Source organism: Phoca vitulina, unplaced genomic scaffold, assembly GCF_004348235.1.
Source record: "Phoca vitulina isolate PV1807 unplaced genomic scaffold, GSC_HSeal_1.0 scaffold26, whole genome shotgun sequence".
Lineage (NCBI taxonomy): Eukaryota > Metazoa > Chordata > Mammalia > Carnivora > Phocidae > Phoca > Phoca vitulina.
Window position 1 is genome coordinate 10,454,931 of NW_022589729.1, and position 25,935 is coordinate 10,480,865.

Here is a 25,935-nt window from a genome sequence, read left to right on the forward strand (position 1 = left end):
TGGGCCCTTAACCTACTGAGCTACCCCAATGCCCTACAATTTGATTTTTAATTGAATTGCATGTTTTGGACAGTTTTCCACATCCACACAAATAGGTCTAACATCCACTTTAATAGCAGAATGATTTGACTGTGTCACATTTGATCAAACATTTTCCTTTCTTCTCAGAATATAGTTTCCTTTTATTTGATATTATAAATTAGGTGCAATGCATAAATCTGTGCATTTGTTATTGTTCACTTTGCAAATTTCAATTTAGAGTAATTTTATGGAAAAAGAAATATCAAATAAATTGGTATGAACGTATAATTTCTACACTACATTCCAAAATATTTAAACCAATAGAGACACCCCAAATGGCACAAAGTGTAGTGCCTGTACCCATATCCATATTGACAAACTTTAAGATGCATTTAAATAAATTGAATGACTTATTGAAATACATGTACCTGGGCCCTACCTACCCCCAAAGTTTCTAGCTTTGGAGGTGTGGATAAATCCTGGCGATTTGTACTCCTGGCAAGTTCCCAGGTAATGTGATGTTGTTGGTCAATGCGCTCCACTTTGTGAGCCACTGTATTAGGGATTAGAAAATGCATCCTTGGGGTGCCTGGTTGGCTCAGTCAGTATAGCAGGTGACTCTTGATCTCAGGGTCATGAGTTCAAGCCCCACGTTGGGTGTGGAGCCTACTTAAATTTTTTTTTTTTAATTAAAATTAAAAAAAAAAGAAGAAAATGTATCCTTACTTGAAAACATTCTAATTTGAATTATCATTACACCACTTCATTTACAGCATAAGAACTTTACAACTGCATAATAATTCCACTGTCCTTCCCATTCTCTGTGCTGTTGTCATTTATTTAATTTCCATAGGCAGCATAACAATGAAACTCACAATATGTTATCATTTTTGCTTCTGATTGTCAGTAATCTCAAGGAGAAATGTAGAGGGGAAAAAGAATCTTTATATTTACCCACATTTCATCCTGGCCAGTGCACTTCTTTTTCCCTGGCAGGTACAGCCTGTTCTCTGGAATGATTTATCTTCAGCCTAAAGAACCTCCTTTAGCATTCCTTGTAATGAGAGTCTGCTGGAGAGATAATCTCTTAGCTTTTGTGTATTTGAAAACATCTTGTTTTTTGAATGATGTTTTTATAGGGTATAGAAGTCTAAGTTGACAGTTTTCACAAATTTTTAAAAATTTTCATTTATTACAACTGAAAAAACTGAAGTTCCTATATCTGGAAGCTAGGGCTTGCCTGTATGTTCGCATTCTGAGTTTGCCATGTTATCACCCTCTTTTTCCAGTCACACACATTTTACTCTGGCCATATTGATTTATTTTCTTGTTTCCCATATACAACCAGTGCTTTCTAAACTCATTTATTTGCTCATTTTACTTAAGTCCCAATCCCTTGTCTCTTCCAGCCAATATCTGTTATTAATAACCAAATCCTTTTCTAACTTCAAAGCCCAGTCCAAATGCACCTTAGGTATGAAGTATTTCACTTACAGTGAACTATCTGAACTATTCTAACTCCCAGCACACTATCTGACTCTACATAACGGTGTTCATCATCACAGAACACTTATTTGTGTCATCATCTTGTCCCTCCTAAACTCTGTGAGAGTTAGTGGTAAACTCTGTTAGAAAAAGAGTTATGTTACTATCTTATTCATCTTTCTATTTCCTTAATTTCTAACATGCTCGCTCCATAAATAACATAATTACTTCTTATTCAAAAATATCCCACAGAAGATACAATTAGCATAATAGGTATATTGTTGACTAGAATAACTTTGCTTATGCTGCTTCATGAATTTTAAACTACTAACACAATTTTTCTATTACATTTTTCTTTTTGAATTTAAAAGGCGACAATTGACATGACTGATTCATGGCATATGGCATGCCCATCTGCAGTGAACGCTGTGCTGCCCGGATCCCTCTTCGGGAATGAAGGACTTGTTCTCCAGTTTCTGGGAGACCTGATGGCAGGCAGCCCTCAGCTGTCAATCACTTTCAGGGACTGCTTCAACTACAGAGATCCACTGTGCCCAAGACACACTCTTGGACAATCCTTCTCCATAACAACTGATTGCCATGACCAAGTTCAGCTTCTTCTCCCCAAGACAAAATAAAACTCCATGTAAGGTTAACTGAGGCTTTATGGAGATGGCATTACAGCTTGACTTCTCCCTCTGCCCAATTCTGTTCTTCCCTTCTACACACGTTGATTCCTGGAGCCTTTCATAGTACACCTCCTTCCTTCTACTCTTCATCTCAGAGACTATTTTCCTGGGGAATCCAGGCTGCAGTGCAAGACTATGGCCCAAAGCAAATGCTAAATATTAATGTGTCTTTCATTTGCTGGATAATATACTTTAAAGTTCTTCCCTTCCTCCCTGCATTCCTGATCAATTGGTATGTACAGTAAAGATGCAAACAAAACACTTCATTAGTCTAGAAAAGTAAATTTATTCTAAAACTTACAATGAATTTTAAAGTCATATTTGCCTCATATTATTTATGTTCCACTTATTTCTCATTAGCTCATATAGTGAAGGGCATAGTAAAGAGACAAAATGTGTAGCTCAGCTTAATTTGTGAACATCATGGGAATAAGCCCCAACAAATAGTTAACATAGGTACGTATGCAGAGATCCAGATACTGGCCTGAGCCGGCATTTGCCAGGCAGTCTGACATTACACAGTTTTAAGGAAGATAAACTATAAGTATTTATAGAACTGATCATAAAGGCATTTTATAAAAACTGTTCTCTTTTTACCTGCTGACTAAAGCAATATTTGATTACCGTGGTACAGAGGATAGATCGATCATACCTTTTTACAATAAAAATAAAAACAAACTCAAGAAAGATGAGGGAAAGCTTTTTTGTTCCATTTAATACCCATTCAAACTGCTTAGATCCTGGGTTTTAAATTGAACTGGAGCCTTTTTAGATTTCTGTTCTTTTCATGGGTAGGAAAAAAACATTCCCAGTTTCAATATAGAAAACAAAGAGTAGGTACTTAGTGGACCTACTTAGTGTACACTAGGCTTCTGGTATATTGAAAAAGATAGGTTTCTCATGAGAGCCATATAAATTTTCTTTTCTGCTGTGCAGTACTCAGTTTTACTATAAATGAGAGCTATGAAAAAGAAAAAGTGTAGAACAAAATTCAGAGAATATAGAAGAGATGGGAGAATACAAAAATCCTAAGTAATCAAACTATAGTTTAGTCAGGGATAGATTAATGAGAACAAAATCGGTGTTTCTGTTAGACCACTCCTAAATATGGGAATGTATAAAAAACCCGAATGAGTCACAGTAAAAACATTCCCCAGAATGCGAATGAGCTTGGATTCAAAAGAGTGTGGAGGTGGGTAGTCCCAGGCATCAGGAAAGGAAAGAGGAAGGAAGGTATACCACTGGATATAGGGGGAAAAGTTCTCTCTGTCTACTCGCTTCCCACAATGGGGCAGAACCTCCATGACATTTTTGTGGAATTCCTCCGAGGAACATAATATATCATTTCTTGAATTAGTGTATGGGTATCATGTATGAACATATACTCAGAAAAATTTCATTTCAGTTTTAAATTTTGTTCACATCTTGATCCATTTCACTATATTGAATGAAATTATTTCTGGGATTACTTAATTTTGCTAAAGCGCTATTCTGACCAATTAGGTAAATGTGAAAAAATATTTTCCCAAAATTCAGCTTGCAGGATGAAACTAAAATGGTTCTGATCATATTAATGGATATTTAGATAAAAGCAGGGTTTTAGGTAGAAAAGTCTATTTTGAAAGACCTAACTGTTTGCATTATCTTTCTTTGGAAATGTACATGGAATTGAAAAAGATAAGGAAGAGGAGAAAGAACAGGGGACCAAGATTCATTTATTCATCATTCATTCATTCATTGGATATGTTCTTGTTTTATTTTATACTGCTCATTGTTTCTATGCTTGTCTCAGTCTGTTCAGACCGCTGTACCAAAGTATCATAGACCCAGTGGCTTATAAGTAACAGAAATTTCTTTCTCAGAGACAGAGAAGCTGGAAGTCCAAGATCAGGGTACCAGCACGGTCAAGTTCTGGGGAGAGTCCTCTTCCAGCTTGCAGACTGCCATCTTCTGTCTATGGCCTCAGTTGGCAGAAAGGGAAAGGGAACTCTCTGGTACCTCTTTTATAAGGCACTAATTCCATTCTTGAGGCTTCCACTCTCATGACCTAACCACCTTCCAGAGGCCCCACCTCCAAATACCATCACACTGGGGAGTAGGTGTTTCAACTTACGAATTTTCGAGAAGATACAAATGTTCAATCTCTAGCGGTTTTCAAAGATTTCTCAATCAGAAGAAGCACAGCCATAGAAATAAATAATTAAAATGATTTGGATGTGATGCAGACAAACTTAAAAATAATAATAATAAAAAAAGAACAGATTTAAAAGTGCACCCAAATGTGCCCAAAGCATCAGAAAAAACTTCAGAAAGAAGGAAAAGTTGGAGTTAGGAATTTGCAGCGTTTATCTAAAGAGGGACCAAAGGACCACTTGGCCTGTGCCACATATTCAAGACAGAACCCAGATGTAAACTTTGTCCTTATTTTCAAATGAGGCACATATACTAGAAACCTGTGCGTAAGCTTGTGTGCGTGTTTGTGAAGTGTGTTATTTTCTCAAATATAAACATTTAAAATATATCACATTTTAAAACCTGTTGATAATTTTTTGATCTTCTTAATAGTAATATAGTGATTCAATAATGGAAGAGACCAATACTTTCACAATTCCTGAAAGGCCCCACCTAGGTATGTTATTTATCTTACAGACATAGGTGTGAATATAATGCCAACATCACTTTCTTCTATCTCACACGCTGGAAGAAGTTTTTCATAGTTCACTATAGAGCACATAGCATTCCTATGTCTGTCCATTTGTCATGAGTATACCCAATACCATGCTTTTCTGCTCATACCCTCCCATCCCACTTCTGAACCTCAAATCCTGTGACTTCCACATTCTTAAAAAGTATGTTTCATGAGAAATTGTTAAGTCTAAGAAAGAGTGAATCCAACCATAGCCACTCGGGAGCTAAGTTTTATATTAAAAGTTTCTGGTATACATTCAACAATATTTGAATGATTACTATGGACCAGGCAATATTTCAAGAGCTGTAATAAATAGTGAATAATATGGGGGGCGGAAAACCCTCTAACCTCATGGAGCTTATAATTTAAAGTATATTTTTTACCTGTTATTTATGTACTTTTATATTCACACAGAACTTCATTATTAGATAGCTCTCTGGGAATATATTTCACAGAAAAAAGATAAGAATAAAAAGTAAGGACCTTCCTGCCTGCCTCACAATAGGTGAGGTTTAGAATAAGCATATGAAAATGGCTTGTGACAAGACTGTTAAGAATCCTGGAAACAGAAAAATATTTAGGAGAGACTTGTTTTCTCAAGTCAACTTCAAATTTCTTTGCAAAATTATCCCCTTCAGGAGGAAATTCTCAGTTACAGTGAAAAATAACAGATTCTAAAACAGCATTTCCATAGTTTTCATTTTTGGAAATTCACTTGCAAAATACGTAACTTTTCTCCCAAGGTGGAGTTCTGCTTTCCCAAAGAGGTACTTAGACAGACTGTTGGCTTGGGTACTGGAACACTAAATAGTCAGCTGGCTTGGAATTCTCACGTTGCCCACCAACACATTTGTTTTCTCAGAGTCTATTTAGCCCAGCAGGAGATGTTATGGTACCACTGAGAGCCAAGCTGCTCCCGAGGAACACAGGATGTTTGCCACCACTTCCTTAATTACTTCAGTGTGCATATGGCTGGGCATTTATTGTGTGTGAAGAACCTATGACGTATGAATCATTTTATGGCTAAACCTACACTTTAATCCTTTTTTTTATGAGCAAAGGAACTGGGTAAAAGCATGGTAGTTGAGGAAAAAAAAGAAGTTAATTCCCTTAAAAGGGAAATTTCACTCACCAAGAAGTGAGATGGATTTGTGTACATCTACTTAGAAAGATATTGAAAGGGAGCAAAATATACCACCCCAAATATGCCTCTTTGGTATACTGATTATTTTAAGCTGATTATTTTTAAGAAACAGCTAATAGAGGTAAAGCTCCAGAAAACTGAATAGAAGTTACCCTTTTGTAAGGTATATTTACATTTATAAAGAAATTTCCATTTGAAAGTTTGTGTCCCTCAGGGCACCTGGATGGCTCAGTTGGTTAAGCATCTCCCTTTGGCTCAGGTCATGATCTCAGGGTCTGGTTTCCGGCTCAGTGGGGAGCTTGCTTCTCCCTCTCTTTCTGCATGCCCCCCCCCCCCCCCCGCCAAGCTCTCTCTCTGTCAAAAAAAATAAATAAAATCTTAAAAAAAAAAAAAGAAAGTTTGTCTCCCTTACTGTACCAGGAAGAGGGGGATGACTCTAGAAACTGTTATCAGTAAAGAAGTTCTGGCCTTAAATCTGCACAACAACCCTACCTTCGTCTACTGTGATTTTCCTGGTAACCCCCAAGAACTGACTCCCCACCCCCAACATCTTCCTTGGTCTTTAGCTGAAGATGATATTTAAGGTAATGGCTTCAGTCATTTCAGGGAGTTAACTAACTTTTCCTGGGTCTCTTTCATATATACAGGAGTTATTCATATTATTAAACATTTGAGTTTTTTGTCCTGTTAATCTGTCTTATATCCATTTAACTATTAGACCAGCCAAAGGACCTAGAAAGGAAGAAGGGAAAAATTCTCCACCCCTCCAGTTTATAGATATTCTCTAATTTTTTAGCCGTGCTTCTTCATGGAATACAGCAAACTGCTGTCTTCCAGTAGAATCCCACCATCATCCTACTTCTCACTTCCCCTGATAGTTTTAGAAGGGCAGATGAAACCTGGCTAGAGAGTATGTTTCTCAAAATTTTCCTTATACCTTAAAGTGGTTATCTGACTAAGTTCTGGCCATTGACATGCAGATGGACTTAATGTAGGCAACTTGTAGCTTTCACCCTTATAAAGGAAGCTATTTGTTCTCCACTTTCCCTTTCCCATTCCCTTGATCTGGAACATGGCGGTGGTAGGGCTAAACAAGACTTTTCCATTTGGAGTAATGAAAGTCAATATCCCAGGGATGGTAGAGTGATAAGAGAGATGTGTATTTATCCATCTGTGCATTTCTATATAATGTTCATAATAGGATATTAGTAAATCTGTTGTATGAAAATTATTGCATTTATTATGCCCCCTACAAAATCAAATATTTTTTTGTTAAAAGACTAAATTATCCTGTGCCCACATAACTGAGATTTTTCTTAATAATCTACTAACTTCTTAATTTTGTAAGACAATAAAATATTCCTACTAATCATTGTTTTTTTTTAATGTAGCATGTTTTCAAAATATTGCTTATAATAATTTACTAATGCCTTATGGTCACATCTTGTCTTCCCTGACAACTTCTGGTTTTGCCTTTTCCAAATTCAAGTTCAAATTCAGAATACTAAAATTGTTAAGATCTCTTATTATGCCTAAACTGTATTTTGGCTTTCTGGAATGAATGGCTATCAATAAAACAAAGCTTTACTTCTCCATCTTATTTTTCAAAAAGATTAAGTGGGTGGGAGGGAAGGAAAAGCGAACATAATCAGGCGTTTTTGGTGTTCCCTAAATTTTAATGACTTAAAAACTATTGAGAAAAACCCTTTTTTTCTACAGTATTTGTAAGTTAACACACACACACACACATGCACTTTACTTTCAAGTTAAAGAAACATTCTCATTTTTAAGAATAAACACTGGTAAAATAATTTTCTACAAAACATTTGTTTCTAGATATCTGTGCTTATACACTGTTGTCAATCAGAGTCTATCATAATACTTTCTCTTTTTTTTAGAGAGAGAGGGCACATGTGTGCTCAAGCAGGGGCAAGGTGGGGAGGGGCAGAGGGAGAGAGAATCTCAAGCAAGCCCCACACTCAGTGCTGAGCCCCACATGGGGCTTGATCTCACGACCCTGAGATCATGACCTGAGCCTTACGACCCTGAGATCATGACCTGAGCCAAAATCAAGAGTCTGATGCTTAACTGACTGAGCCACCCATGAGCCCCCAAAATACACTTCATGGAATAAATTAAAGGATCTGATTTATACCCTCATGATTTCTTTCCCTTTCACATATCAATATCTATCACAATAACAACCTGAAACCAGCAATCTCCTTCTCCTGCCTAAGGAATGAAAATTCCTTTAGTTTGTAACCTCTTAGAAAACTATATATACCTTATGCACAACTTTTAGAGACTCCATGGGATAATTGTGATTTAATTTTGTTAATTAATAGATCATATTTAATACCCAAGCTGGACACAGTCCACAAGGCAATATTATCACAGATTCAAATTTGTTTTTGGAATATTAACTCCCCTGAGTTAAATCAATTCAGATGACTAGGTTAATCGACTTTGACTGAGCCTGCCAGGTACCAAAACAAAAACAAACAAAAAAGCCCAAAAATTTATACAAGCATCACATACATCTTAAAATGTTTTGATCTTTTTTTTTTTTTTTTTTTTTTTTTTGCTTATTTTCAGTTTGGACTGAGGATTTTCTTTGCTTGTAAACTACATTTTACTGAAAATTTATTTAAAAAATTTGTAAGGCCTTTCACTCAAAAAACTTCATTGCTCTTTTCCTCAAACTTCAGGAGAAAGTAAAGAGTACAGATGGAATTCTAAAACCAGAAATTAGCTGGGGTGCCTGGGTGGCTCAGTCAGTTGGGCAATTGACTTTTGATTTCAGCTCAGGGTGTGAGTTCAAGACCCACATTGGGCTCCATGCTGGGCGTGGAGCCTACTTAAATAAATAAATACATTTAAAAAAGCCCTAAAAATTAGCAAAGTCCTAAGAACTCTCAAACCGTGCTCTCTAATATGGTACCCACTAGCCTTATGTGGCTATTTAAATTTAAATTTGAATTAATTAAACTTAAATCAATAAAAATCCAGTTCTTCAGTGGCACTAGCCATATTTCAAGTACTCTAAAACTATGAGTGGCTGATAGCTACCATATTAGTTAGCATACCCATCACTACAAAAAGTCTTATTAGAGAGCACTGCTCTAGAACTTCGGTGGTTTTCTAGGGAAGTCTTGGTGATACAGGATCTCTCCTTATAAGTTAAAAAAAAGCTACCTCAGGCACCACTGGAATCTCATACAGTTGGTGATTCTATCCTATAGGAAATGCATATGGATAGAAATAATTCTTATAAAAACAAAGTGTTAACGTTAAACCAGAAGAAGCAGCCTTTCCAAGACAGTCACATAAATAGCCCCTGCAAGGCCTGAAAGAGAGAGAGAGAGAGGAAAGAGTAAGAGAGAAAGATGGATTTACCCTTCCATCTCTAATGGAAAGGGTTTTATACTATTAACAATGATCTCCAAGAAAAATCTTGATCTTTGGGTTAAAGTTCCTTAATTTAAAAAGACAGGGTCATCATCTCTCATTCATTAGACTTAAATGCTTTTGAGAGAACTTAAGCTGAGAGTAGCCTATAGAATACTCCAGAAGCTGACAATCTTGGGAGATGGTGACCAAGAACGTGTTAACATCTCCCTCAGTTTGGCTAAACTTTAGAGAAGTTTCTTTCTGATTCTATGCCTCTGACTTTTCTGAGGGGCATTTGCTTTAGAAAATTTGTAGTTATAAATCCTTCCTCTGCCCCTTTGAGATGTAAATAATTTTAAAAAGTCTCTTGCTGGTTTACAACCTAGGAATATCATTCTCATCATGGACCTGAAGCCATCCCTTTGAAATATAGTTATTGAAGGACACAGAGCACCTGTCTTCCAGTCTTTGTGGGATGGGAGGGACCTAACTTTGGTGAGTCCCTTGGCTCTGCGTTGTAAAACTACCTTGTGCCGTGAAGATAGGAGAAAGTTGACTTTTCTTTTGGGTAAAGACAATTAGCAAACACAGATGCCTAGGATCTCCCTAACCTAGCTCGTAAAAGTTCTCCAGGCCTTGGTTTCCATGGAAATGGGTATCTGAACTTGGCCTGTGCTCTCTCCTATTCCTGGTGATAGTATCAGAATAAAATCAGTGTCTGTTTGTTCGCTTTGTCTGGTGCAATTTTTCTTTAACACTGGAGATCTGACTTCAAGACTCTTGGTTTAGGTGACAAAACAAAATAGACATTTTTCAACCAAGAAGCTAAAATAATACTCCTTTTCCAATACTTCTGTACTTTTTCCTGTAATACTAATCCAGTCTGTTAACATACTTCTATGGTCTCTAGTGATCAATTGAGGGTACTCACTATGCTCTCATAACTTTCCACCTCCATCCTCACAGTCTGTTAACTACCACTTAATGAAAGAGAAACCTCTCTTGTACGATGTTTTCAGACCATAACTACTGATTTGATCCCAGCTATTGCTGAATGTGCCAGCCTTCATCTGATCCTGCTGATAAAAATTCAAATACTGTTCTTAAATTTTTCAGAAGGTTGATTTCCTTCTTCACATTCCTCTAAGTATTTACATTTTTCTTTCGCCATTAACTCCAACTTTCAATCTCATTGAAGTAGACTTTGACCTCCTGTCAACAAAATGTTTCTACTGAAATCAGTCCAGCACTCTCATCAAAACATAGCTTGATAAGAGTGGAAACAAATATCAGGATTATCCTTTTATGTCCCACTCAGCTTACTGCTTTGCAGGTCCTGTTTAACTTCAATCAGAAAATCTGCTCTTTTAGAGGTACCTAAGATTACCTCACTCCTGTTGCCATAAATGATTCTTATATTCCTGATACATTCTATGGTCCCATGGTATTATTTCTTCCATGGACATCAACTTTTCTCTGAAGATCAAACCAACCAGTTTACAATATTATCTAGTGTTGTTAAGGACAATCACATTAGCCCTTGATTTCCTTTCAATGAGCTGAGAAAGTGTGCTATGGGAAACATTTCTTAGTGTTTTATATGTAAAAGTCCTTGGCCAGGAAATTAAAAAAAAAAAAAAGACACTTGACTCTCTGAAAAAACTGTTCTGGACTGTGGGATATATGTTTTGCAGTCAGGGTTTGGTCATCTAGTCTCCTGGCTTCAGTCTATTGCAAAGACTAATAGTCTTTTTTTTTCCCCCTAGGAAATGTCTGTCCTGAAGCTGGCTGATGAATCTTTATTCTAGAGTCCTAAAAGTTACTGTGTAGCCACCATCAAATTAGATGATAACTTACCTTATAACAGAAACAGAAAAGGTTAACTTTAGCTCAATTAAAGAGAATGTTACCTGCACAGCTTTCTGATTAGTAAATTCTCAGCAATATCCTACAGCCTGCTTTTATCAGCCCTTGGCCAAAAGTATGGAGCAAGAAAACAAAAAACAAAGAGAAGTAGCCCTAAGAGGTATAAGCTAGTGGCTGACCACGTTGCTACCAATTAGACAATGGTATTTCCCTGATGAACATGATCAGTTTCATATAATATCCGCATTCAATGAGGAATCTCCGTGACTATGAAAATGATTCCATTCTCATGCCTGAAAAAATAAACAAATAAAAGCAAAGACTCTCTGTAACCACAAAATATTACTAAGTATCTCCTATTTCCAGCTTATACTGACTATTGCTACTTCAGTGACAAATGTAGCTTCTTTGCTCTTCTTGACTCCTAGAGAAAAGATACCCAAACAGCAAATTGCATTTTTTTTTTAAAGATTTTATTTATTTATTTGACAGAGAGAGAGAGACACAGTGAGAGGGGGAACACAAGCAGGGGGAGTGGCAGAGGGAGAAGCAGTCTCTCCGCTGAGCAAGGAGCCCGATGTGGGACTCGATCCCAGGACCCTGGGATCATGACCTGAGCCGAAGGCAGACGCTTAACGACTGAGCCACCCAGGCGCCCCAAATTGCATTTATTTTTGACAGCATCTGATCCAGAAAAGAACTCCACTTCCTTTGACCTCTTCTCAAATTAAATCCTGTAATAAGTCTCTTCTAAATCCTTTTATTGAGGTACCTGAAGATTTCACCTGGTGTGGTATGTTGCCTTGCTTAGTTACAGAAGACTTAAACTTAACTTTTTTTTTTTTTTAAGATTTTATTTTTAAGTCATCTCTCCACCCAACCAGGGCTTGAATCCCGAGATCAAGAGTTGCCAGTTTCACCAACTGAGCCAGCCAGGTGCCGCATTAACCTTTTTTTTGATCACAGGTGCACTTCCTGCTGGTGTTTGGCTTAGACATGGGCTAAATAGTACCCTAGACAGGGGCATCTAAGGCAGAGATGATAACTAACTTCCCGGGTCACACAACCAGGTAGGGGAAAAACCAAGATTCAAACACAAGGAGTCTGGCTCAAGAGTCCATGCTCTCAGATTTAGGCTGTGCTCAAATGACATGATGCGAACAGAAACTGTGTCAGCATAGTTTTTTTCAAGCTTTTGCTACTGAATACATGAAGCAAAATACTTTGACACATTTAACTCAAAAAGCTGTGCAAAATAGATAATCTCATAGGTCCTATGTACCTTAGTTCAAAAGAGTCTAGCAATTTATTTAAACATTTATGATTATATATGTTATTCATGAAATTACAACTCATTCTATTGCCTGGGGTCTAAATAAAATTGTAAATGTAAAGGAAATTGGTTGTACAAAAATATGAACATGTTTTATCTTTATAATCCTTTTCTCTTTTATCTTCAGAGGGATATGTTATTTATGGAAGAATTTATATTCTAACTTAGTAACAGGAGAACAGAAAAGGTGAAAAAGGAAATAAGAGGTTGGCAAAAGTGAATCTGAGTGGTGTTAGGTCAATGTTTTTTGGCTACACAGAATTACTGTGGGCTTAGGAGAAATCTGCAAAGCAACTGACAAGAAGTGTTTAATCTTTGTTTTTATTATGAATTTCTCATTCTGTTTCATTGCCTTGTATTTTATGAATTTTATTTCCTGTAACTTCTTATGATACAAAATGATTATATTCTAGAACACATATCTTTCATCCATAGAAAACACAAAATGTATTTTGCAATCCTTAGGGTCAAGCAATTGATTAAAATGAAAGGTAATTACGGATATGCTATGGAATGCATATTTGCTTTTAAGTATTTTTACTTTGAGCAAATTATAGCTCTTTTGCTGTATTTTCTGTGCCTAGTGACAGGGCAATTAGTAATCTGAACTATCAAATCCATTTGGAGATAATGGAGCTTAACAATTCTCATGTTATAATTGCTTTTCCTAGGCCCCTCCCCCTGCTTGCCTTTTTGCCCATCACTTACCCAGTACACTTAATCCTGTTTAAATAGCAACATGTCAAACATGTCTGCTAATCAACTGGCTGGCATCCCCATGGAGATTTCTGCAGTTTTAAGCACTGCATTTCACTGTGTAAGGATTTTTCCCAAATATTGACTTTTGGTTTTCAAGGTTACTGATGATGTGCTCTGGCACATTAATCATTCTAACCACCTTAACAAAGAAGCTCATTAAAAAGACAAATACATTTATCAAGCAAATCATCAAGCAGATTATATACTTTCTACCCGTAATAGATTATAGCTGAATAAATGACTTGGGTATTTTATAATTAAATATGCAAAACACTTAATATTTTAATACTTATATCCTTCATTGAGGAATGGGGATGAATTTTATAACATAAAATTAATATAGCACAATTTAGTTGCAATTATGTGAATTAAAAAATAGAAATAGTACTTTGAATATGCAAATCAAATAATATTTTGATATCATGGTAAAGCATCACATACAAAGACATTTGAAGTTCAAATAATGGGAGATTTAACTTCTATAGAACAACAGCTGAAGTATCTATTTCTGGTTCCTAACACATAGTTTCTGCCTTGGAAATAAGGCTGTAGGTTGGAGAGACACAGGTAACTAGTCCTTTGCCCTCAGGCTGCACTGCAACTTATTTCTTTTGTCAGCCAAATAATACTTTAAAAGCTTGAAAAGGGCCTAAAGGGTCAGTTTCATAGGTTCCAATCTTACCTTTTGTTAAATCTCCCACCAGCCTATCTCGCACAAATCTAAGTTTTGTTTGGAGAAGTTTGCTTTTCTATCTCTGGGTCTTCAAAGTAATGGACCATATATAACCTTGAACTGCAGCCCTTAGGCAGAAAGTTTTTCTCTTAGCAATTCCATATTTCCTTATTTCCCTATTTTTAGTTTCAAAGTAAGTAATATTGTCTTCTCATAAAACCTTCTTAAAATATATACAAAATAGCTAACACACTTAATTATCCTTAAAACATTGCTATCAGGGGCGCCTGGGTGGCTCAGATGGTTAAGCGTCTGCCTTCGGCTCGGGTCATGATCTCAGGGTCCTGGGATCGAGCCCCGCATCGGGTTCCCTGCTCAGTGCAGAGCCTGCTTCTCCCTCTCCCTCTGCTTGTGCTCTTCTGTCTATCTCTCTGTCAAATAAATAAATAAAATCTTTAAAAAAACAAAAAAACAAACAAAAAAAAAACATTGCTATCAAATCCTCTGTGCTGCACTCTGAATCCCAAAACGATAATGGGCTACAGTTTTCATTAAAATTTTTGTGGCCATTGAACAAGGCTTGCTGATTTCAGTGACTGGTGTCAAAGGAAAAATTGCACCAGATAAAGTTAAACAGATAAGAAAGATTTTATTCAAAGCTATTGCAATAGGGGAGAAAGGAGGAAGACCAGAACTAGGTCTGAGCTCAACCTGTCCAAAACAAAGGAGAGTTTTTAAGAACTGAGGAAGGGGAGCCATCTGTGTTTGCTAACCAGCTTTACCCAAAAGAAAGATAAAAGTTTCTTGTATCTTCATGATAAGAGGCAGTACTACAACTTAGAGCAAGGGGCCAACAAGAGTTAGGTCCCTACCCTCCCAAGGAATCAGGAGATAGGGGCTCTGTCTCCTTCAATGACTATATGTCAGAGACAGATCTCTGTACTTGAGAAAGACACTCCTGGGTTGTAAAGCTGGAAAGAGGCTTTTCAAAAGATTTACATCTTAAGAGGGCAGAGAAAGGATTTATAATTTTAAGTTTTCTAAAGTAAATCTTCTCAGAAAAGGGAAGCTGGGAAGAAGCCTGTCTAAAATAAAGTTTAGTCAAGATGAGGAAAATATAAAGGCCCTGTTGGTCATTGGGTAAGATGGTATTTTATTGCCTTGTCCCACTTGGTTCACATTTTAGGGTCTGTTTCTTATAAGTGTACAATCATTATTTCAAATTCTGCAACAGAATTCTTTATTGCAATGAAGAAAACGGAAACTAAATTGGTTTAAACAATGAATCGATTGGGGAATATAAAGATTTAAGCAGCTCAAACTCCCAAAGATAGGCTGTTTCACACATAGTAAATTTGCCCTGTCCTATGTGTGAGCTTCATTCCCTGACTGACCTCCCCCATGATAGGAAGATTGTTTTAATAGCCATAAGGCTATGTTCAGATTCAAGGAGAGAAATAGAGGGAGTCTTTTCACAACTACTGAATAAAAATCTTGAGTATTACACTGATTGGACTACCCTTGAATTGAAGCTTGTGGTCAGAGCTCCTCATGATGAGGTTTTCCCTGAATCAGTCACTGTGATAATGAAGATAAAATTTCCATGATATAAATCCAAAGTAGGGGACACTCTGGGGTGAAGGGCAAGGTTAACTTTTCCAAACCTCTTCATTGTTAAGTGGTGAAGGGAAAGAGGAATGAATTCTTGAAGTGTGGTGGTGGTGGGGGGTGGGGGGGGGATGGGGATTATCAGATCTACTATGCTGTAATTCTCAAGTATTCTTCTTAAACCTTAACAGTTCTCTAGTTCACCAACTCATCTGCACACCCCCCGACATCCCCCTTCTCCTTCCCCTTCCTAACTGCTCTACTTTGCTTTAGGGTCACTGTGACATGTATTTTAAATCTAAGATCTGTCAATTACTACTTGTGTAATTGACAGCAATTTAATAACTCTATTATTCCATCTATAAAATAGAAATTAAAATTTCTTCCTGATAAGGTGCCATGGACATTAAAGGAATCCTCATCTGTAATGTGACTTACTCCCTGCCTGGCTCAAGGAAGAATTTCACTTAAAGTCAATTCTCTTGATTTGTCTTCCATTGTCTACCACAACAGGTTAAGCTCTTATATCTGGATTTCACACACTTCATCATCTCAGTTAACCTATTCACTTATCACTTTCTTTAGTGAAATCAAAAGGATTTTTTGCCTGTCCCACAGTTCATGCCATGTTCTGAAGCCTTTGCTCATTCTGTCTTTACTACCTGGAGAACCCTCTGTCTACTTTCATCCCACTGGCCCTCTATTATGCTTTATCACAGATAACAAGCCCTGGCTAAGACTTCTGTCTGCCCCATGCACTCTTAGAAGACCAAACTGTTACCTCAGATTCCAATTCAGTTCCATGGAGGAAGAAAACACACTAATCAATGATTGGCCTAGATTCAGGCAGGTCTGAACTGGACTTGAATTGATTCTTTCACTTATGATTTGTATGATTTATGATTTATGCAACTCCATGTTTCTGAGCTTTGGTTTAATCTGCTGAAAGAAGGGAATATGAGTATCTATCTCATGGATTGTTGTCAAAATTTAAAGAGATACTCTAAGGCTTAGACCACTACTAATATCTAGAAAGTGCTATAATTATCATTACTGTATCAGACAGTATATACCCAGGGCCCTGGGAGGAAGTCCTCTAACTGTATTTATATAGACAATCAACCAAAATTGTTTTAAACATTTTTACTCTTTGAATTGCTTTATTATTAACTTGTCTGAAAATTCCCAGAGAATATTTTTAACATTATAAAGAAGCATTGTAAAACCTTGATAAATTCTTACATATGTTCCTAAATTAGAAGGGAGTAGATAAGAAATCTCTCTTCCATTACCTTTCAGATATGATCAAATAAATTAACACATTCAGAATAAGATCAAATTCAAGAAATCATCTCACCTGGTTTCTTGGAATAAAGAAATTCAATGAAATCTCATCTGGTTAGGAATTCTTACTGTCCAATAAGTTGAGAGTCACCACCAATGGTTGAGAGGGCCACCATTCAAGATAATGATCCTCTTTCTTGTCCTGGTTCTGAACAATTTGAGAAATAAAAGAGCAATAGGTGGAAAAAGCCAATACATTATTTTTATTACTCCAGAGCAGAGGATTTGATTTAAGACAATATTAGCTAATTTATTGAGCTTATATTGAGCCTTAAAATTTGGCAGGCTTCACCTACTCTTTCCTGGAAGTAAATAAAGGCAACACTGAAGGAGAGAAGGTTCTCCAGACTAGCAGAACTGCATCATTACTCCTCTGATGTTACTGGCTCTTCCGAAGAGAAAAGAGCTACCACAAAGTGCAGGCATCCCTCCTAACCAGGCGGAGATCTCTGAGGCCATACCTGCTCCCAAAAAGAAAAACTGGCCTCATGGCTGATTCTTTCTGAAAAGCTTTCACCTAGAGAAGTTTCTTCACCTTCCTTATGGTGGAATAAGTGGTAAAGTGGAGAGAGGTTGGAGCATGTTTATGAGAAACCTCCTTTTTGTAAACCTGAGGAGTGGGGCAATGATGTTCCTCTTTCCCACAACTCTATCCAAGGAGATGGTCAAATATATTACCTTTTCCAAAAGGATACATGAGTGAGATGCAGTTCTCAGATCTGGTTAACACACACACACACATAGTTTTATTATTGATAAAGTATATCTTATTTGCCTTAAATTAAGGGACATCAAGACAGATTATTTTAATTTTTATTTTCTTTATTTTAAATTTTGTAATCCACGCTTATTTTTTAGTTGAATACTGTTGTCTTAATTTTATTTATTTTTCCAGTTCCTATTTATGACAATTTTACTTTCTCATTTGTTTCAGTGATATTAACAATTTCTTTTTATTTTTTTTAAATACAAGTATGAATTAATTTACTGACTTTATTTGATGAGTTATGGGACAGGCTATATAGAGATACCCTAAAAATTGTCAAGTCAGGACCTGGAAAACCAAAATTTCACAAAAACTGCTCTAACAGATAAGAATGATCTACATTCAATATGGTGTCATGCTATTCCCCCATGGATTTGAACTAGTAGAGTCAAAACCAGGTCCATGATAGCTGAAACTATGATCATTGATGCTTTTCTTTGAAAGCACTTTTTACTAGTGGGTGCTCTATTGGCAAACAAGACCCAGATTTTGAAGGTCTTGGAAATATAGCTACATCCACCCCTCTCATCAGATTCTGAATTTTGTTCTGCATTTTGCTGTGAAAGTGCTTTAAAATTGATGAGCATCCTTGGGAAAGATCCCCTCTGAGGTTGTGGCAGATGTTAGAGCATCTGCTCTCACGTTTTAAAGTGCATTCTACACGATACAGCTCAGTGCAATGGAAAGCAGCCTTCAAAGTGGGAAGGGCCACAGCTGTGGTTGTAGCAGACTTTCCAGTGATGGAGCCTGTTGAGGAACTGAAATGGATCCAAAAGATCATGAAGCTAGGCTGATGGAAATGCAATCACCATCCCCTCTCAACTGTCATGCCAGGTTCAAAGAGCAGGGAGAAGGAGATGCGCCCACTGCTACTTTTGGTGTAATCATGGACTTCATTCTGTAATGAATATTCTTGGTATTTTCTTACTCGAAAATCTCATCAGCTTGTTGCTTCCCAACTTGTTTCCCCACAGACAAAATTCTAAGATCAACATTCATTCATTTGACTAATACTTACTGAGCTTCTCATGTGGCAGGCACTGTGAGACTCTAGAAATTCAATAATAAATAGGACATTTTTCCTTTCAAGGACCTTAAGCCTAATGGGAAAGACAATATATAAGTTAAAAGCCATATTCCATAACTGAAAGCTGTGATATTGGCAAACAATGGAAGTTCATTAGGAAGTTCCTAACCTAAATGTCATAGAGAAGACATAGGAGATAGCTGGATAAAGCCATCAGCAGAGAGCAAATGGACTTTATTTTAAGGACAACTAAAGATTTTAAACAGAGGAGGAGAAGATCATCTTCATCTTGGGGGAAAAAAAAAGTCATTGGAAGCAGCCACTTCTACCAGCTTTTTCTGGAAAGACAACACTTCCTAGTATATCCAGTGCTAATGTACACTTTATTTAAAACATACAAAGGAGCCAAACCCAAGCCCAAAGAGATTATAGCAGCCCAGGAACCAGGAGAAAGCCCCCAGACAAAGATAATGGTAAGAGAAAATGATAATTTCTGGTTCCAGTTGGCAGCTTTGAGTTTTAGAGCTCCCAAGGGCTACTGGTGGTCACACTGAACCAGATGGACTCACGTGGCCCAACTGTCTACTCAGGCATATCCTATGATTCCATTCCTTAATTTCTGGTCTGTCTGTGGTTGAGAAAATCACAGCTTGTTGCTTGTTGTTATGAGATAGGATATAATGGTGAATAGGGTCTTGTCTTAAGACCTAGCTCAAACCCAGAAAAGACTGAATTTCAAGGACAGCCTTCTTCTATACCTTCTCCTACTCACCCTTCTCCCACCTCTTCCTCACAAACCTCCCATAAGTCACACTTACAACCAGAGTTTTCAACTTGGCCATAAGCACAGAGCAGTAGCCCAGGGCCCTGTGCTGGAAATTGGGTCCTGTGCTTGGGTTTGATGCTACTTTGAAAGTCTTAGTAACTTTATCTTTGAATTTGTGGGTTTTTGAATTTTTCTTTCTTTTTTTTTTTTTAAAGTATTTATTTATTTGAGAGAGAGAGAGCAAGCATGAGGGGGGAGAGGGGCAAAGGGACAAGCAGACTCGCTGTTGGGCTGGGAGCTTGACACGGGGCTCCATCCCAGACCCTGAGATCATGACCTGAGCCTAAGTCAGACGCCTAACTGGCTAAGCCACCCAGACGCCCCTTGAATTTGTGTTTTTTAAGTGAAGTCAGTGAAATGAGCATGCGCCAGGTTCTTGGAGTCTCACCTCAAATGTGGTCTTCCCTCCCATTGCCACCTTGCCTCCTCGGGATGGGTTCTCAGCTGCCTACCTCCCTGACCCCGTCTATCACCCACCCCCACCCACCCCATCCTAGATTCAGCTGTCTACTTCCTTGACCCCACCCACCAACCATCCCCTTCAGAGGGCAGGGCCAGGAGCACAGAGAGGTTCAGGGTCAGGCACCCATACTAGACAGCAAGTCACTGTGCAGGGCCCTGGGAAACTAGGAAGGTTGGCTCACACCTTGCAAGTGTTTCTGTATCCCAAAGAATGCAGCAATAAATAGCATTTTAAAAACACCATAATAAATAAAAGAGAAATTGAAGGAAAAAAGAAAACATTTCTTCTCTGTTTTTTGAATAAGAAACTGCATTTTCATTTTGCTCTGGTATCCACAACTTAGGTAGATGGAAATATGTGGTCGTACTTAGAGCTAAGTAGCAGGTGTTCTCCTGGAATAAGCCAGGAGATCTTGGTTTGGTAGGATCCTCACACTCTCCAATGTCTCCTACACACTGAGATGGGTGTTGGCATAATTGCTTTTATTCCTCTTGGTCAGCCTCCCTTGTTGATAGTTTACTGTTTGATTTTAGGGGCATTAGTGTATAGTACAGGCCTGCCAGGCATACTTTCTGGAAGGGTTGTAGCTTGAGGGAAATTACAAATACCAACTGGAAAGCAGGCTTTGGTAGGGAAATCCAGCAGAGAGAAAGTATGAGGTAAGACTCAGTCATGACTGAGAGAACTGCATAATAGACAACTACTCTTCTAACGTGGATGTTTGGAATTAAGATGTACATAACAATTATGATCTTCCTTTACCCACCGGATTCCTCTGTGACTTACTGCATCTGTGTTGTTTTGTACTTTTTGACCAAATAATTCTGTTTTTATACAGCAATTAACACACTAGAATTTGAAGAAACTATTTTTGAAATACAATTTGCACATTCTGATTAATTTCTAAAAACCTAGCTGCTTTTCAAGTCATAGTTTGTGTTTATAATATATTTGTGGAAATACTTTAGACAGGAAATTAAAGGGATTTCTCACAAGAGGAAGACACTATTAGGAACAAAGCTATAAATAAAGATTAACTGCAGTTTTTACAAGCAGACCAGCTGCCAGAATAACAAAGAATTCTTTAAAGTGCTTTATCAGTTGGTTCATTTTGTGTGAAGGAAATCACTATCAAGGAAATGTAATGAAATGTCTTCAGATATGAAATTCAGAAATTGGAATAGTTTCCATCCTGTACACTGAATCAATTGAATAATTAAAAAGATTGGAGTGATGAAGTCCAGACATCATTGATAAGAGAAAAATGTAAGCTTCATTTGAATGTGGTAACTTAATGTAATATAATTTAATAAAATGAGGTCCACTCGACTCTTAACAGGGTGCTTTATTTTATTTGTATTTCATGAGAGGAAAAATAGATAGAATATTTTAAATAAATTAAGTAAATTAAAACTTTATATTGAATCAAAATTCAGTGAGCCTTTTTTTTTGACTTGTAAAAAATTACATTTTAAGGTTAATTTGCTTGGAATATGTATAGATGATTGTTTCTGACCTTTCTCACATAAATGTCATATTTACATTTTATAAATAATGAATTTAGGAAAGTTCACTCTGTGACCATAAAAATCAGAAACTCAAAGTTTCTTCATTTCGTTGTCAGTCCCTTAAGAAAAGAGTGCTGTGTGCAGATTTCTCTGGCTCCCAAAAGGGTTCAAGGGCACTGGGAAAGGCTTTAATAAAGTCACAAAATTGTATGTTGTCCTCAACGCAGGCGTGCTTCGCTCCTGGGAGCAACACGGATGGAAAACAGCAGAATAAGCACTGTATATACTTCCAGATTTAAATCCCCAGTGAGCACATCATCAAGGTGAGTTTGGAGTTCAACTTCTGTGGTCAATCTCAGACGATAGATTTTTCTCCCTTCCGTATTATATTATTGTTTCCCTTAGCTGTCCTGTAATTCAATAATAAGTATTGCCTGAGCTATTATATAACATAATTTTGTAACTTAAAATTACTGTAATTTTAAGAGCCATTATTAAGTAGACCTATTAGCTGCCAGGCACCGCAAGGTCCTGAGACTAGAGGTAGGCACTGTTGTTGCCCTCTAGAGAGGACTATGGGGATGGCATACATTGAATAAGAAACTACAAGCACATAGTGAAAAAGAGAGGAAGCTGGGATGATACTGAGAAGCCAGAAAATAGTGGGAGAGGCCCTCCCTATATAGCAAAATAGGGGGTTCAGTAGAAAACTATTTTAAAAGAGAGAGAAAAAAAGAACAAGTAGTGTGAATAATAAAAGTTCAGCGTTCCTAAACAACATTTTACTAAAGCCATCTGTCCTTGGCTTATAAGATAAATGAGTACTAGGTCATCATAAAACTATAGAAATATACAGGCAAGCTGTACATGCAAGATACACACAAATATAAAAAGAAAAAATTTCAAATTATGCTTTAGTAAATATAATGCAGAGTTCTATTTCAAACTGTATCTAGACTTTCAAGAGGCAATTCAAGTTAAACCCACACAAACTTGTTGCATGCCTACCATGCTTTGTGTATTGCAGGTGGTCCTGAAGAGAATGATGGAGGATACACCCGTAGCCTTACTGTATCCATAAATCCATTGCAATGTTGACTGTTTAGACAAAAAAGATGACTTTGATCTTTCAGGGTTTGGAGATTTTCTTCCTAATATTGGTCATTTGAACTAAAATAATTTATAGAAAATAACAGATTATTATGCTGGTTTATAAGAGAGAGTATTTACAAATCTTCTTTACTTATCTAACAATACTGTGGATTTTTGAAATGATATGGTAGATCCACTCTATTTAGTGGATGAGGTGATTCGTTTTATGGAGTCAAACAATTTTCTTAAACATTATCTCACACGAAAGCAGATCCTTAGCTCTCCTCCTCCAGCATTAACTGACTGCCAAAAATGCCCTTAACTGGCTTTTTTTTTTATCAATTGACATAATTATATACAAAAGTTAATTCTGATTTTCATTTTACTTCATAACTAAATCTTATTTTATTAACATTTCCTTTAGGCTTTACCTTACTAGTAAAAAATAAACTGCAAATCATATTTTCCATTTGGAATAGTTCTCATCCCCTAGGAAAAAATCAATACATCAAAATTAAATTTCAGAACTGCGTTAACAGCATCTTGGAGGTCAGGTATTCTAATAGTCTCTGAGTGGAAACCAAATTATGGAGTTATTATATGTGGACAATATAATTATTTTTACCACCTTTTACTTTAGAGAATACAACAAAAAAGGAATTAAATCTAGTATGAAGATACAGTTAAAAAATAGAAGTGTGTTTATCTATGTCATCTTAATACCACTGAATTTAATGATTTACAGGAGCATTAGTTTTAACTTATGGACTCTGAATTAGACTGTGGATATTTAAAAGCTTTAGTAAAATAGCAAAATTAAAGAAAATAGAAATTATTGGATTTGAGCAATTGACCTCTTTTGCAATACACTAACTCCTTAAAGACATCAAAGTATTATTTAATAGGATAGAAGAGCTGGAAGAAATTTTAGAAATCAATGAATTCAATCAAATTAATTTTAAAGAAAATGAGAACCGTAATCATGAAATGACAGATATGATCCTCAGTTTCATCTCCTAAGTGCTATTCTAATATAACCTCCTTTTTCCCCATACCTCATTCCCTCAGGTATCATTCTCAGTATCTGGGGCCTAACGTCTTGGACAATTTTGATACTTGTGACAATTATTAGTTACGCTTATATCTTCTGCTCTTTGAGGGCAGGATTTGTATCTGTTTCATTCTGATGTGTCCCTTGGCACATACTTCTTTGTGTAGCTAAGACAGTCTCAAAGCAGGCAGATGGATTTGCAGAACAAGAACACACAGTAGACTCATTTTCAGGACCCCAAAACTGTTCTGCGTAATAACATAAAAAGCCATTGTAATTTTTACCTGGTGATTCTTTGAGGATTATGTTGTCTTTAAAGAAATGTTTCTTTTTCCTTCAATATGATGTGGCAGGGACTGCTAATTGAGACTTTAATGTCCATTTTCCCTTCTTAATTTGATTACACTATCCCCTATATTTACCAGGACACATGGCTGCTTAGCTAGAGATTGCATTTGCCCATCTACCAAGCAGCTAGGTTATATCCAAGTAATGAAGTTTTGCCCAATAAGATCTGTGTATGGAGGGGCATAAGCAGTCTGTCACAAAAGCTTAAAAGGAAGCAAACTGTGTACCACCTACTCTTTCCCTCTTTCCACTGGCTAAAATGTGGGTACAGTGAGTGAACTGACCCTGAACATGAAGAGAAAGGTCACATTCAATGATGGCAGGATTTTAAAAAAGATGAAATCTGGGTTTGGAGATGGCTCACGGAGTAGAGTACAACCACCTTATAACCCATCCTGCCAACCAGCTTTTTTTTTTTTTTTAAGATTTTATTTATTTATTTGAGAGAGAGAGCATGAGAAAGAGGGAAGGGCAGAGGGGGAAAAAGGCTCTCTGCAGTGCAGGGACCCCAACAGGGGCCTCAATCCCGGGATGTTAGGATCATGAACTGAGCCAAAGGCAGACAGACACCTAACCAACTGAGCTGCCCAGGCACCCTACCAGCTTGAAGTAAAAGCAGAATAAACTTTCAGGCTAGTTTAAGCAACTGTGTATTGTTTTCTGATAAAGACCTCCAACCCTGAGGGCCTATAACCTACAAAATACCTAAGAATAAATATTCTATATGTATCCTTGGGAAAGAGAAGTGTGTGTGTGTGCATTTTCAAAGGATTAATCACAAAAGAGATAATTGCAACACAATATGAATATGTACATGGAAAAATCTTTAGAACCACAGAAGTAATCTTTAACTCATTACCTGGCAGGGATTTGAAGAAAGTCTTTACAAAACAGAAAGATTTTCTTTTCTTGCCTGTCACTTGCTTCCATTTTTTCTGGCTTCTTCGAAGTATACTATCCTTCACACTAGATATTGAGTTCCAATATCTAAAACATTTACACATTTGAGAGCTTAGTTTAACATAGCATCTAAATGACTTCAATTCAGGTTTATGCTGTGTGTCTTAGAGAATTTTAGCTCTGAGATATCTTTGAATGTTGCTGGTCATCTTTTCCATGTAACCCTTTCTAGAGTTAGAAGACCCTTTACATTTGTCCATCCAATGCCTGAGGCTCTTGCAAGCATTCAGTAAAAATTTCTAGTGCAGAAGTATTTACATTCAAAAAACACATAAGGGTGCCTGGGTGGCTCAGTTGTTAAGCGTCTGACTTCAGCTCAGGTCGATATCCCAGGGCCTTGGATCGAGCCCCGCATCGGGCTCCCTGCTCAGCGGGAAGCCTGCTTCTCCCTCTCCCGCTCCCCCTGCTTGTGTTCCCTCTCTCACTGTGTCTCTCTCTGTCAAACAGATAAATAAATAAATCTTTAAAAAAACACATAGGCACCATATGCATATGTGTATGTGTATATATATAATTTATGTATTTACTTACAGTAAAGTGGAGTTAGAATGGTCTTACAAGTTTTCTGTTAGAAATAAAACAAATATCTGTTGCTTGACTTATTCTCTTTTTTTAAAGTATTTTATTATTTATTTATTTTTAAAAATTTTTATTGTTATGTTAATCACCATACATTACATCATTAGTTTTTGATGTAGTGTTCCATGATTCCTTGTTTGTGTATAACACCCAGTGCTCCATTCAGTACATGCCCTCTTTAATACCCATCACTAGGCTAACCCATCCTCCCACCCCCCTCCCCTCTAGAACCCTCAGTTTGTTTCTCAGAGTCCATAGTCTCTCATGGTTCGTCTCCCCCTCCGATTCCCCCCCCTTCATTCTTCCCCTCCTGC